Raw genomic sequence first — 12,344 nt, 5'->3', positions numbered from 1 at the left:
TGGCTGCTGTTCCTAAGTCTACCAGCAACAGCGGGCAGAGAAAAAACAGCAACGAAAATACAAATTAAAAAACCAAGAGCCTCCACGGTCACCCTTTCAGACAGACTGTGCCAGGCTCAGGCAGGGAGCTTTCGAACCACACGCTGTGCCAAGACCATCCTGGACGTCTCGGGGGGCGAGGAGGAGATGCTAAATAGATGCGGCCCATCAGGAGTTCAGCAGTTAGCAGTGACCTGTCACTGTGGTCCTGGGCTGGGGTCCCGGGGGACGGCTCAGATCACCTGGGTGACTCCTGCCTCGCCCTGGCCTCTCAGACAAGCGTCTCACCGCTGCCCGCCTCCCCGCTCCAGCAGCTGAGCGCCAGCAGCAGCCCCTGGCCTCTCTGTGTGCGGAGACGTAGAGGATAACAGACACGAGGCCCTGTGGGGGTGGCCGGGCCGGGCGAGTGGGGTGGCCGTGGGCCCCCCAAGCCTCTTATTGGGCTGGCACGAGTGCTGTCAGCCAGCCCCGAAAGGGTGAGCCAGGACCTCAGGGACACCGGCTCTCAGTCATCAGTTCCCTAAGTGGAGACCTGGAGGGCTCTGGGGGCTTCAAAGAGGAAGAGCAAGCAGTGTTTGGGGGCGCGGGGGGGGGTGGACTTGGGAAAATGGAGGCAGGCTCTTCTCTAAAAGTGCTCAAAACACAAATCTCCAAAGGGGATTCTTCCCGAAAGGATCCCACTCAAGAATGTGGGCTCTTTGGAGGGGGAAGGGGAAGAAGGGGTTCCTCTGTTGGCTCACAGCTGTCTCCCCAGCACAGAGAACACTGCCTGGCACATAGTAGGCTCAATGAATAGCTGCTGAACGACTGTGTGGTTATAAGTGGCAGCCATGCAGGGTAGTTTGGACACAGGCTTCTCCAGTTTCAATGGGCCCCATCACTGAAGTGGCTGTGTGACCCTGAGCAGGTGTTTTGCTTCTCTGAGGCTCAGGTCCTTCATCTAGAAAATGGGACTAATAGAAGCACCTTTCCCATGAGCTACGGAGAGGAGTAAATGAAATCTGTGTGCAGCACTTAGCACCAAGCCAGGCCACAGGAACTGCTGGATAAACATTGTCATAAGAAGTGCTTTGCCGATTGCCAAGTTTCCCCTAGCCAGGATGGGGCTGAACATCGCAACAAACCTGTGGCGGAGCTGGCTCAGCACCCTGGTCTTTGCCATCTGAGGAGAATCGAGGCCACGCTGAATGGGACGTTCACTCACAACACATTCTGGGCACCGGCAGGGTTTGCTTTTATCCAGCCACTTTCTCAACGTGCCATGATAGGATGGCAGGGCTGTCTCTTTGCTAGTGGCCCAAAGAGCAGACAGGAGAAGAAGGGCATCTGGTGCGTAGGGACCAAACCCTAGAGCTAGTGGGCAGTGTTCATGAGTGTCCATGACCCTGGGTGGTGACCTCGTTGGCCCTGCACAGGCCCTCTTGCCAATGGCTTTCTTCTGAGTCAGGATCCATTGCAATGGGGACTTCTCAGCAGGTACCTGGGTGTGTGTGTGTGTGTATGTAGGAAGAGCTGCCTGCTGGTCCTGCCAGCTTGCTGTGAGATTTAGGCAAACTCTTCAACCTCCCTGAGCTTCACTTATGAGATAAGCTGTAAAATTCCATCACTCTTCTATGCTTAAACCCACTCAGAAGTTACTGTTATCTCTTTCATGAGGGTATCTGAAGTCCCCCTCTGAAGTCCTGGGCTTGTCAGTGACTAACTTATTCATTCGCTGACTTGTAACTACCAGCATTTGGAGATCTTCAAATACTGCCGTGACAGAGTTGGATGGGACAAATATGACAGGTCGGTTATAATACACTTCTAACCAGAAGTTCACGTTGGCAAAAACAAACAAAAGAAACTTAAGAATGAAAATACAACTGCGTTTCTATTTCTTGATGGGGGGGGAGGGTTCAGTTTATAAAAAGCCATTGATCTGAACACTTACAATTTGTGTACTTTTCTGTGTGTCTGTTAAACTTAATTTTAAAGGGTATTTTTTTTAAAGGTATAAGTGGGTGGGTAGTTCCACATTTCAATAATCTGAGTCCAGAGGTGTAATGATGGGGTTAGTCGCTTACAAGTGAATAGACCTCTCTGCTTATAAAACTGTTTCAGGCCAGAACACAGACACTTCTGGAAAAAGTTGATAAAATTTGGTGAGAAGGAGTTGAAAGAGAAAACGATCTGATGAAAGGCAGTATTTTAGACAGGTGAGATGGAAAGTGCCCCCTAACCAGCTTGGTGACCTTGGGCAGATCACTTCCTGCCTCTTAAAACTCAGTTTCCTCACACCTGTAAAATGAGCCCAAAAAGTCCTACTGGGATGTCCCAAGGCTCAGGTAAGAATGTAAGTCAGGCATCTGCCACATATAGGCTTGTAAATGTTCATCTCCTCCCTTCACACTCACTGAGCTCGGACATTTTGTGTTTCGGAATCTGCTCTTATCTCCTTTCTCTCTGATCCATTCAGGTTACAGAAGGGGTCCCCGAGGCAATACCCACCATCCGAAGAGATACAGAGTCTTATGCGAAATAATATGCTAAGGCTGTCACACAAACTTGGAATAAGCTTTCCTAACGTCAAGGTATAACTAACCAACCCAGATTAAACAGCAAAACACGCTGCCCAGTGCCTGGCCTGCCTCTGTCCCAGCCTCCCACCTCCATTCATAGGCAGATGCAGGTAACCAAACAGCTTTGTACCTGGCCCAACGTGACCATAAAATTAACCCAGAGAGGGCTTCCTAGGTGGCGCAGTCGTTGAGAATCCACCTGCCAATGCAGGGGACATGGGTTCAATCCCTGCCCCAGGAAGATCCCACATGCCGCGGAGCAACTAACCCTGTGCGCCACAACTACTGAGCCTGTGCTTTAGAGCCCGTGAGCCACAACTATTGAGCCCATGTGCTGCAACTACTGAAGCCCACGCGCCTAGAGCCCGTGCTCTGCAACAGGAGAAGCCATGGCAATGAGGAGCCGGCACACCACAACGAAGAGTAGCCCCCACTCACCGCAACTAAAAGAAAGCCCATGTGCAGCAACAAAGATCCAACACAGCCAATAAAATAAATAAATAAAATAAATAAAATAAAATAAAATTAAATTAAATTAACCCAGAGAAACTCTTCAGGGATGCTTCTCTTTCAAAATGGACTGTGCTCTCCTACGCTGTTCAAACCTGGGTCTTGTAAATCGGTCTATCTCAACTGCAGAGATGTACACAGGAAAGGAGAGGGCCCGTAGCAACCAGAATTCAAACCACACAAGGTCTGCAAAGCCACACCTTGAACTGTCCTCCGGTGAGCTGTGGCCACCTGGACACCATGTGTACTACACCCTGAGGGAGGAACACCAGGATATCTGTGTGGCCTTCAAGGAGAACCCTGGGAAGAGAACAAAGGGATCCCACGGCAGTCACGTGCCACAGACATCTCTGCCATGCCCTGCATCCATAGAGATAATAACCTTCATGCTAAATGCTGCAGGAGAGACATGCCTTTCCCAGCTGAGAATCCAGATGCAGTACTACACGGCAAGAGCCGCTACTTAAAGGAGCGGACGGCACCTTTCGCATAGCCTCGGGATGTCCCTGCCAACCACCTCTGCTTTGTACCCAAGTTGGCTTAGTCTCATCCATAGCCCTAAGCAAGCTGGGCCCTGGGTTGACAATGGAAGCTCACTTCACTTACAAGCTGGATAAAGCAGGGGACTGGAGCCTCTTGGCTAATCCCCACTTCCTAGGAATGCCAACCAGGAGTGATGGAATGGAACCCTGCAGCACCCCATGGGAAAAGGCATGAAAAACACACGGTCAGTTGTGCAGGATCAATCTCTGGGGCCCTCCTGCGTGGGGAAGAATATTGCCATGGTAACATACTACATCCTCTTGAAACAGCTAACTCCAAAACAGCCAGCCAGACTTGGGCCAACAAAACCAAACATGGCAATAGTTTTTAAAAATGCATGGAGCTACAAACTTTCTTGGATATTACCATCTTCCTTAAAACCAGCCCATCTGGGTGCTAAACTAAAGGCCATGTTGCAAGTCATTGAGGAAATCACCAAATGTCTACTTAAGCAAGACTGGTATTTCAGAATATTTGTAACAATGGTTCGCCAAGTGTGGTCCCTGGGCATCACCTGGGAACTTGTCAGAAATGCACTTCTCAGGCCCCACCTCAGACCTACCAAATCTGACACTCTGAGGGTTTTAATAGGCCCCCCAGATGATTCTAACGCATGACAGATTTTTGAGAAGTGCTGATCAGAATGTCTCTGTGATTGAGACAGGGAGGTAACGAGTAAGGAAACTGGCACTGGGTAATGCATATAAACATGTTGTGTGCTGCCAGGTCTAATATATTAATATTTTCTTCTCCAGTGAAGGCCCATTTTCCTAATGGTGGGAACAAAAGAATCTTACTGGGCAACATTAGTATGAATTCAAAACACCTACCCAGAGACTTCATGCGGATTATGGGCAGAAAGAGCAGGAGCGTCCAGCATCCTGACATCCGATTTTTAAGTCCTCTCGGGCAAAATTAATTAATACTTAAGCAGGTCATCCCTTGACAGGTCTTTTTCTGGCTTCCTCAGTTTCCTCAAACACTCTGAGTACTCAGCACACGGAGGACTGCTGTGTCTAGGGCTGCACACCTTCAGGGCACATGAGCATATATTCCCTGGCCCCTACCTGGGTGGCCTCGTGGGCTGTCATTGGGAGTCATCCCTCAGGTGAGCTCCTGAATCTGATTGAATCTTGCCTGTCTCCCCACTAAGCCAATTAAATGGATTCCTGCCCTTGATGGCAGGTGAGGTGCAATTGCTAATGGATTGCAGTTCTGTCATCTCCACTGGAACTTCAGAGTCACTTGCCGGTAATGTTATACACTTATCAAGGTGGGCTCACTGTTTCAGGCCACTGGGGTGCCGTTTAGTGAACCACCACCCCTATATTAGTGGCATGTGCCTTCCAGCAACGAAGTGTCCATGATTAAGAGAAAGGGGCTAAACAGTGGGGACATTTCTCAATTGGGTTCCTACGGTAGAGGAAGACGCCACAGAAACAGTCCCGAGGCTGAGCCCTTTTGGTGCAGCTCTCGACAAAGAGTAAAAATCAATGAGATTGCTGTCAGAGGAGAAAGTCAGTGAGCAGAACCCACTCCTGGGGAAACACACCTTTGGCCACCACGTGTACGGGAGCCCAGGACTTCAGGGGGTTGACTGCCCAGGCAAGGGCGAGGATGCTGCTGCAGCCCATCCGGGCTGCCTGGATTACAGGCAGAAGCTACCGCAAACATGAGCTGCCTGTTCCTCCCAACTTCTGGAACCGTGGCTGCTCCTCCTGTGCCCCAAGCCACACTTTAATGTTGGGTTGGCCAAAAAGTGCATTTGGGTTTTTCTGTAAGATGTTACAAAAAGCCTGAAAGAACTTTTTGGCCAATGCAATAAATTCAGGCAGGACTGAGATTTTGGAAATGGGCAGCTTTGGGGGATTCCCAAAACTCTTATTCCAGCTCCTGGTAGGGCTGAAAGAAGACCCCAGGGCAGGAGTCAGCTTCCTGCAAAGGGTCCTCAGAGGGACAGGAAAGTGGAGACAAAATTTAAAAAACAAACTAAACTGAGAATGAAAAGAAAAGAACAGAAAACCAGGATGAAGACCCTCACCCAAATATCCAGGAATTCCTTCCTCAGAATCCCCAAGAGAAGCTGGTTTGTAAAGGCAATCAGATGACTGAGAGAGGCTATTGCTTTCATGGAACAAGGGCAGTATTTGAATTTCTCTCCATTATGAATACTATCAACTGCAACACCTGCTGCTTTACCCAAAACAAAAAACTCCAAGATAAAGACTCACGCCAGAATTTCTGGACCCGTGGTTGCAATGAACTCTGTAGGCCTGGATGGGGCAGAGGGATAAGAGCACCACCCCCATAAATAAATAAATACAAAAACAAGGCGCGGAGGACTCAGTGTAGCACGTGCCTCTTCTCCACCCCTGTGCACAATCTCCAACTGTTAGTGCGGAGCCGACACCGCGTCGCACCTGCCATCTGGAACAGGCCTCACATATTCCAAGACCTCCTTTCTGCTTCGTTGAACCTCCATCTTCTTTCAAATCACGCCGGGGACCGAAATGCACACCGCGGGCCACGGGGCGAGGTGCAGGGCGTCAGCCCCCAAACAGCAGCACTTCCTTTAAGGGATAACATATCCTTCAAGTAGCTATGAATGTTTTTTTTTCCTTTTTTTTTCTCTTTTTGGTTTTGTTAACTCTGGGATGTCTGGAAAGGGTGTGGGGGGGGAGGAGTGGGAAGAGAAAGGAGTGCAGTGGGGCAAAGTGTTCCCCTCTTGGCAGGAAAGGGGCAGTGACTCCAGTTTAAGCGATGGAGGGAGGGTGCAGCTAAGGCGCTCTCAAGCAGGATAGAGTGGGGCTTGGGGATAGGGATTCTGGCCTGCGGGTGCCAGGAGGGCGCAGGTGCTCTAGGTGAAGTCACAGGCCTGAGGACAATCTAGCTCTGACCCTGGCCTCAGTTTCCTCCTGTGTAGAGGTGACACGATACGCACAATGCCTTTCGCCACCTCTCAGTAAGGTGGTGGGAACCCAAAGGATGCACAAATAGCCCCCACCCTGGGCGAGACATCCACCAATGACCGCGGTCACCACTACTATGGAGGGGCGGGCTCCAGGATTCTGGGGACCCGCCTCCCTCGGGCGCCGCAGCCAAGGGCAGGGAGGGAATGGGATCGCTGAGGGGGGGGTTCTAGGCGGAAGGGGGCGACCCTGAGCCAAGCAAGCCCCGCGGGCGGGTCCCTTCGGAGCTGCGGCCGGCGGCCGGGGCGCGCTAACGAGCGGGGCCCCAGGTGCGGGCCCCACCCCGGACTGGGAGGAGGAGGAGGGGCTGGAGGGGGAGGGGAGCGGCCGCGCTAATGACTGTTGACAGCGCGCGCTGGGGCTGCCCAGGCCGCGCGCGCCACTGACAGCTGCTCGGGCGGGGGGCGGGGGGGACGGGGGTGAGGCTGCTCGCGCTCCCCCCAAGGCGCACGCGCGTGCGCCTCGGTGGGGAGGGGCCGGGAGGCGCGCGCGCGCCGGGCCGGGTTCGCAGGGCCTGCTGGAGCGGCTCGCGCGGGCTCCTCGCGGGCAGGCAGGTAATGAGAGTAACCATGGCAACCCACCAGAGGAAGTGTATTCTGCAGGAGACGTTAATCCCCTCTCCCCGGAGCTGGGACAGCCTGACTTTCCATTCTCACACAGTAATTAGATACCAGCTGTCAGTGCAGGGGGGACGGCTCCGCGGCTGCAGCCCGGCTGGGGGGGGGCGCACAAAGGGGGCGGGGGGGGGGACGCGGGGAGGAGGGCGTTAAAGACACAGGGACGCTTTCCGGCGGGCGGGCCAGGGCGGCGTGCCTCCCCCAGTCTCCGGCCTCGAGGCGCGCGCCCGCTCACCTGGAGACCCCGCCCGCGCGGGGCCCCGCCCACTCGACACGCACCTGCTGCGCGCGCGCGCCCGCCGGCCCTCGCGTTCCCCCTCCTCCGACCCCGCCTCCCCACTCTCGGCGCACCTGCTCCGCTCTCCGCCCCCCTGGGACGCTGCCCACCTGTCCTTTGTGCGGGGCGGTACCATTCGATCTGGCCAGCTCTCCTTCAGGGAGCGCCCGCTATGTGCCAGGCGCCGTGCCAAGACTGATCTGTGTAATCCTCACAGACCCTCTGCGGTAGGCGCCTCTGCTGTTCCCCGCCCAGGGCGCAGCGGGGTGTGGCCATTTGCCCAGGGTCACGCAGACTTGAACCCCGATCCCGATGCCCATTTAACCACCAGGCTGCAGCGCCTCCCCATCGCGTCCACATCCGTTATAGCTCCAGGGGCCTCCCAACCGCCCAGAGAGACAAAACAATCACATTGGTGGCTGGCATCGTGGTGCACTTAATGTGTGCCAAGCAGTCACTGCCTCATTTCACTTTCCCAGCAGCCCTGGATTATTAAACCCATCTTACAGGTGAGGACACTGGGCACAGAAAGCTGAAGCGACTTGCCCACAGGCATGGAGAACAGAGTGGAAGAGCTGGATTCAAACCCAGGCGCTCAGACCCCAAGATCCATGCTCTCAGCTACCGGCACTATTAACTCCACCCCCAGGTTCCTGGTGGCTGTAATCCAGCCCAGGCCTTCTCCTTTCACCCTTCAGCCCACCCACATCCTGTCCCAGCATCAGTGAGGAGCTGCCTCTCTTAGCCATACCTGAGAAGTTCCTAGGCCTAAAGCCACTGCCACATCCCTAATTTCCACCAGACCTCCCAGAAACCCTAGCTTTCAGTGAGGGTAGCCACTTGGAAATCATTGTAGGCCAGCCTCCCCATTTCCCAGGTAGGGGAACTAAGACCACCGAGGTGAAAGGCTAGCTCAGGGAGGAGATGGCCTCGTGGAGCCTTTTGGGGCACGTTCAGTCCCTGCAGGCCTAGCCTTGCCTCCTGTCCCCCCACCCCACAGTCAGGCCTGGGGGGGCATGCCAGGGAGGGGCAGGAAGTGCTGAGAAGCAGAGCGGGGCTCCTGTCCCCAGTGGCGGCGGGTGTCTGGGGCAGGAGGAGGCTATCTGATCCCTTCCCCACTGCCCCGGCCATGACCTCCTCCCTCCCTCCATCTCTCCCTCCTCCCTCATGGCCAGGGTAGCCAGCACCCTGGGCTGCAGCTGAGAACCCAGCGTTCCCCAACCCGGCCCACATTCCTGTGGGAGGAGGGGTCGCAGGGTGGGGGGAGGTTGGGCCAAGGGCTTTAGGGACAGGGGCACTCCTGGGGCTGCCCCACCCTGCCTGGGCCAAGGCCGGGCTGTCTCCAACCTCACCATTTCCTGCCTCCGCTCTCCCCATCTCTCAGTAGCAGAGCTGCCTAAATTTGGCTCCAGGAGGGAATGGGGGAGGTGGCAGCAGGCGGGTGCTGTCAGAGGCCAGGGCGCAGCTCCCTGTCTAGCCGGCTGGCATTTTTGCTGTCTGGAGGAGGGCAGGGGGGCCCAGCAGCCCTCTCCGGGAAAGGGAGATGTTCTACCTTCTGACATGCACTGAGTAATGTGCAAACGACATGCAAACCAGGCTTCAAATCAGCATCTCAGCCAGGGAACAGCTTGGGTGCTGCTTTTGGGATGAGAACAGAAGGACCAGTGGCCCACTGCCCAGGGCTCCATTGGGGGCTGGGGGTGGGTACAGGGTGTCCAGGGCTGGGAGTTGGGAAACTCCATTTCTTGCCAGGTGGGGCTTTAGGGCTTTAGATCAGCAGCTGGACCCTCTGGGTCCCAGCCTGAGGGCAGGACCATGGCTTTCTCTGCCCGCTCTGGCGTAGTGTTTGGTACACCCTGTTACGTAGTTAAGCACATGAGTTTGTAGCCACCCTGTCCTTAGGTCTCTACTGGCCAACTTGGTGAATTCCTCAATAGCGTACCCAAACAAATAGCTCATGTATTTGGCATCCCTTTTAGGACTTCCCTACCCTAGAAGGTGGGCACAGGGGCATGACCCAAAAGAACATGGGCTTTGGAATCAGACCTGGATTCCAGGTCTGGCTTAGCCTGTGAGGTTCTGTGGGTCTCACATCCTTTCTCTGGGAAATGGGTTCAGGATCTCAAGCTCAGCTGTGATGTCCACGTGAGGGCCGGGACAGTCCAGAAGTCTTCCCACCAGCGTGGTCTCACTGCTCTCTGCATTCATTCAAATACCTTCTCTGTCCCGGTCCCATCTCCCCTCTTCTCTTTGCTCTTGGTTTTTCTCTTGTCTTGTAGATTTCTTGCAGTCTCTCTCTTCCTGTTCTCTCCACTTGTCTCGGTGACCTGAGGGAAGTCACTGCCTCTCCGAGTCTCAGTCTGCACATCTGCTCCGTGGGGGTAATGGGAGGTGGGGGATGACCTCTGTCTGGGGTCTAGGGCCCAGGAGGCACTTGATGGGCAGCAGCCCTTTACAAGGCCCATTTACATCCCAAATGACCAGGAGAGGTGGGCTGTGCCCTCAGCTCTATCAGGTATGGGGTGTTGGGGCCCTGCTTCTCAGTAACTCTGTTTAACCCCAGATAACTGCTCTCCTGCCCCTCGGCCGGGGCTGATATGAGCTGAATCCAACTTCCTGCCACCCAGAAGCCACTTCCTGCCAAACTCGAGCTGATACCAGAAGAACTTGTTTTCTGTGCACAGAGCAGTCCAGCTGGGGCGGCCACCCGCCTGCCCCGGGTGTGAACATGTTTTCCATTTGCCGGTTGCCTGGTGGGACTGGGCGGGGGAGGATGGGGACTCTGCCTTCCTCACCTCTGAACCTGCCCATCCTGCCCCACCATAGCCTCCAGGCTACCCAGCCAGCCCAGGAAGGGTGCCAAGTGGCCCTTTGGGCCCAGACAGACACGTGTAGGCAGCGATACCCAGTCTGACACAGCCACTCTGACAGTCCCCACAGCCACCAGGAGTTTGGGTGAGGACTCTGGGAGACAAGTGTGTGATAGCAGTCACACACTCTCAAGAGTCACATACAACCACACAGGCAGACAGGACACCCGGTCTCAGAGTCACTCACACACGTGCACACGGAGCTCCCCACACTCGCCCAGCATCCCCCTTCCTGACGTCTTCACTAATTCAACAAACACTGTCTGAGGGCCTGCTCTGTGCCTGGCTTTGGGCTAACCCACAGTAAAAACTATTGGAGTAGTGACAAATAACTAGCTGACCTGTGCTGTTCCCTCAGTTTCCTCACCTGAGAAATGGGGATAACAGCCCTGCCGCATAGGTCTGTTGGGAGGATTAATGAGCTAATGCGTGCAACGCCCCGTCTCCGTCTGGCCCGTAGACAGAGCCGTCTAAGTTAGGCTATCTTCGTTAGCCAGGAGCATCCTGTGCCCAGCTCCACTGAGACCTTACATACCTTATCGCCCTGAGTCCTGGCCCAAGCGCGCGGCGGCTCAGTCCTCCTTCCCATCTCCACAGATGAGGACACTGAAGCTCAGGGAGGAGGCCCACAGGTCGTCAGGGTACTCCCATGGCCTCCTCTCCTGCCACATCACTCTGCTGCCCCAACCTGCCTCGCTACCCGCCCCAGCACACACATACTGTTCCCTCTGCCTGGAATGCCCTTGCCACTTGCTCCTGGTGTGACCGGCTCCTTCTGAGCTGCCTCCTCCCCCAGCTCCTCCCCAAGGCCCAGGCAGCCGCTGTGCACTCCCCTCAGAACACGCATCACTGTGGAGCACTGGACCCCTCCCCCCCCCCCACTGGACTTTAAGAGCCAAGAGTCAGGACCATTTTGTCCTGCCCTCTGGCACATAGTAGGTGCTCAGCAACTCCAGAAGTAAATGCATAAACGAAGCGGCCTGCTTCTCACAGCTACTGAGGACCTAGTCTGGAACCACGCCAGGACACCCCAAAGCTGGAGCTCACTCCTGTCTTATCTTGCTTCTCACACCACCAGCAGGCACTTTCACAGCGTGTGAATGAATGAATGAATGAATGAATGAAACCAAGACTTCAGGATCCCAGTCCAGGGCTCTCTGGGCTAAACCTCCCTCACTTCCTGGCAGCGTGGACAGGAGCCAAGCTCCAGCCGCCTCGGATGGTGGCGGGGCTGACGGGCCGCCTGAAGCCGGCTGTCAGGAGCTCGTCTGGCCACAGCCGCCAGCAGGGGAGACCAGCTGGCGGTGCAGGGTCCATCGGCCCAGGCCTGGAATCTGAGCTGCCCTGAGAGGCCCAGCTTCTCTCCAGGCCCCCACAAACTGGCCTTTGTTCCCCAGGCCGGCCAAGACCCAGCAGCCTGGGCTTTCTCTCTGCCTGCGGCACCCGCGCTGAGTCGGCGGGGTAAATGGGCCAGCCTCCCCTCCGTCCGGGCCCAGGATGTCGCTTCAGGACTAAATGGAGATGTAATTTTCTATACAAATCCATGACAATTTAGATGGAGTGATTGTAATTGGCTTTTCAATGGGGGTTTTGTCCAGTGCTGGTGGCTAGAACTGGGTGGCCTGTTTGAGGCAGGCTCCATTTAAATAACAATAAAGCAATAATATTGAGGACTTGTACAGGGCCCAGAGCCCCTCCTGGGCCCAAGCGGAGCCTCATGTTTATGGATCTTGTCCTTCCCTGGGGCTGTCTGGACAACCGGGTGGTGGGGGGCACGGAGCCCGGGAGAGGACCTATTCCGGACGTGAGGGCTCTGGGGCGGCCGGGGCAGGGTCCCATGTCCACTGGCTTACCTGCTCCCGCATTCATCACACAACCAGCACCTAGTGCTGCCCGAGGGCTGGCTGCTATTCCAGGTGCTGGGGGTGCTGAGAGCCAGAGAACCCTCCCAGGCAGGT

The 12,344-nt window shown here is 55.2% G+C and overlaps 1 protein-coding gene across 3 annotated transcripts in view; it reads right to left on the bottom strand.

Moving 5' to 3' along the window:
- Positions 1-12,344, bottom strand: part of NOL4L (nucleolar protein 4 like) — a 125,799-nt gene that overhangs the window by 75,821 nt on the left and 37,634 nt on the right. The window lies entirely within an intron of this gene.

The sequence above is a fragment of the Hippopotamus amphibius genome, chromosome 12 (assembly GCF_030028045.1).
Source record: "Hippopotamus amphibius kiboko isolate mHipAmp2 chromosome 12, mHipAmp2.hap2, whole genome shotgun sequence".
Taxonomy (NCBI): domain Eukaryota; kingdom Metazoa; phylum Chordata; class Mammalia; order Artiodactyla; family Hippopotamidae; genus Hippopotamus; species Hippopotamus amphibius.
This window is presented reverse-complemented; position numbering and strand designations above follow the sequence as displayed.